This window comes from Onychostoma macrolepis, chromosome 11 (assembly GCF_012432095.1).
Source record: "Onychostoma macrolepis isolate SWU-2019 chromosome 11, ASM1243209v1, whole genome shotgun sequence".
NCBI classification, from domain to species: domain Eukaryota; kingdom Metazoa; phylum Chordata; class Actinopteri; order Cypriniformes; family Cyprinidae; genus Onychostoma; species Onychostoma macrolepis.
In genome coordinates, this window is record NC_081165.1 from 5,528,860 (window position 1) to 5,531,359 (window position 2,500).

General features: G+C 53.6%; 4 non-coding genes across 4 annotated transcripts in view; 1 reads left to right on the forward strand and 3 right to left on the reverse strand.

The window, feature by feature from the left end:
- Nucleotides 1-689: 689 nt before the first annotated feature.
- Nucleotides 690-760, reverse strand: trnae-uuc (transfer RNA glutamic acid (anticodon UUC)). The gene has a single exon. It is a non-coding gene; the product is annotated as a tRNA-Glu (tRNA).
- A 1,086-nt stretch (nucleotides 761-1,846) lies between these two features.
- Nucleotides 1,847-1,933, reverse strand: trnay-gua (transfer RNA tyrosine (anticodon GUA)). The gene is given in 2 exon segments: nucleotides 1,847-1,882; nucleotides 1,897-1,933. It is a non-coding gene; the product is annotated as a tRNA-Tyr (tRNA).
- A 234-nt stretch (nucleotides 1,934-2,167) lies between these two features.
- On the forward strand, nucleotides 2,168-2,239 carry trnae-cuc (transfer RNA glutamic acid (anticodon CUC)). The gene has a single exon. It is a non-coding gene; the product is annotated as a tRNA-Glu (tRNA).
- Nucleotides 2,240-2,483: 244 nt separating this feature from the next.
- The window catches only part of trnae-uuc (transfer RNA glutamic acid (anticodon UUC)), a 72-nt gene continuing 55 nt past the window's right edge, over nucleotides 2,484-2,500 (reverse strand). The window contains exon 1 of the tRNA in view: nucleotides 2,484-2,500. This exon is cut by the window's right edge and continues 55 nt beyond it. This is a non-coding gene — a tRNA (tRNA-Glu).

Consider the following 2,500-nt stretch of genomic DNA (forward strand, 5'->3'; position numbering starts at 1 on the left):
CCGTGAAATCAAGCTCTGCTTGTTGTTTGAGAAGGCAGGCCCAAAAAAACAGCTGGGGGCTCCTACAGTCCTCCGCTCTTCCAGCTAAGCCATCGAAGGGACAGAGCAAGGGATCGAACCTATCAGGTTTCTGTAGCTCAATAGCTGCCCAAAAAGCTTCCGCCGCAGTAAGACATGCTGGCGGTCGAGAAGGAAGCAAACACAAGCCTGCTTTCCCATGCCAAGAGTCGAACCAGGGCAGCCTGGGAGAAAACCAGTAATCCTGAGCAGCTAGACCGAGGCCTGTATTGTTACCGTTGTTCTCGTGCTATCAAGCGGCAAGCAGCCTTTCCTGGTGGTCTAGTGGTTAGGATTCGGCGCTCTCACCGCCGCTGCCCGGGTTCGATTCGGTCAGGAATGTTCTTTTGCTTTCCGGTGGACCGTGAAATCAAGCTCTGCTTATTGTTTGAGAAGCCAGGCCCAAAACCTGGTGGGCACGCGTAAAATGCCATCCTTCGAGCTGGAGTCGAACCAGCGACCTAAGGATTTCCAACACTCCTCCTACAGTCCTCCGCCTACCAGCTGAGCTATCAAGGGACAGAGCAAGGGATCGAACCTATCAGGTTTCTGTAGCTCAATAGCTGCCCAAAAAGCTTCCGCCGCAGTAAGACGTGCTGGCCGGTCGAGAAGGAAGCAAACACAAGCCTGCTTTCCCATACTGGGAGTCGAACCCGGCCGCCTGGGTGAAAACCAGGAATCCTGACCGCTAGACCATATGGGAACTGCTGAGAATGAGGCATGGGCTTCTGGGTCACTTTTCATGTGTGTGGCGGTGTGAGGCCAGGGTTGTGTAGCGACCTATGCCTTTTGATGTCTGACTTTATCAATGTGAGATTAATTTAGCAAGACGAGAATTGCCCAAAGGGATCCTGTGATCGCTGAACAGATACAGTAAACTGGTCGTTAAAGTCCCTTTCAGGTGAAAATACACACATCAAGCATTATAAAGCATACTTGGTATTGCATGGTAACCGTTATCTTGAGGAAAAACAGACTATCGTCGGTCTGTCAAGGTACTAAAATGAGAAATCGAGCCAGCCAGGAGTCGAACCTAGAATCTTCTGATCCGTAGTCAGGCAGCGTTATCCATTGCGCCACTGGCCCACGGTCAGAGGTTCTCGTGCTTGCACCAGTCTAGTCCGATTTGGACGTGAAAGAGGCCTGTATTGTTACCGTTGTTCTCGTGCTATCAAGCGGCAAGCAGCCTTTCCTGGTGGTCTAGTGGTTAGGATTCGGCGCTCTCACCGCCGCTGCCCGGGTTCGAATCCCGGTCACGGAATGCTCTTTTGCTTTCCGACGGCGGACCGTGAAATCAAGCTCTGCTTGTTGTTTGAGAAGGCAGGCCCAAAAACAGCTGGGGGCTCCTACAGTCCTCCGCCTACCAGCTGAGCTATCAAGGGACAGAGCAAGTGGATCGAACCTATCAGGTTTCTGTAGCTCAATAGCTGCCCAAAAAGCTTCCGCCGCAGTAAGACGTGCTGGCCGGTCGAGAAGGGAAGCAAACACAAGCCTGCTTTCCCATACCGAGTCGAACCCGGCCGCCTGGGTGAAAACCAGGAATCCTGACCGCTAGACCGAGGCCTGTATTGTTATTTGTTGTTCTCATGCTATCAAGAGGGAGGCATGCGACCAGCCTTTCCCTATTAGTGTAGTGGATAGGATTCGACGCTCTCACCGCCGCGGCCCGGGTTCGAATCCCGGTCACGGAATGCTCTTTTTTGCTTTCCGGCGGCGGACCGTGAAATCAAGCTCTGCTTATTGTTTGAGAAGCCAGGCCCAAAACCTGGTGGGCACGCGTAAAATGCCCTCCTTCGAGCCGGAGTCGAACCAGCGACCTAAGGATTTCCAACACTCCTCCTACAGTCCTCCGCTCTACCAGCTGAGCTATCGAAGGGACAGAGCAAGGGGATCGAACCTATCAGGTTTCTGTAGCTCAATAGCTGCCCAAAAAAGCTTCCGCCGCAGTAAGACATGCTGGCCGGTCGAGAAGGGAAGCAAACACAAGCCTGCTTTCCCATACCGGGAGTCGAACCCGGGCCGCCTGGGTGAAAACCAGGAATCCTGACCGCTAGACCGAGGCCTGTATTGTTACTCGTTGTTCTCGTGCTATCAAGCGGCAAGCAGCCTTTCCCTGGTGGTCTAGTGGTTAGGATTCGGCGCTCTCACCGCCGCGGCCCGGGTTCGATTCCCGGTCAGGGAATGTTCTTTTGCTTTCCGACGGCGGACCGTGAAATCAAGCTCTGCTTGTTGTTTGAGAAGGCAGGCCCAAAAAAACAGCTGGGGGCTCCTACAGTCCTCCGCTCTTCCAGCTAAGCCATCGAAGGGACAGAGCAGGGGTTGGGTAGAACCTATGAGGTTTTTGTAGCTCAACTGCTGCCCAAAAAAGCTTGCGCCGTAGTAAGACACGCTCTCCGTTAGAGGAGGGAAGCAAAGAGGAGCCTGCTTTCCCATACCGGGAGTC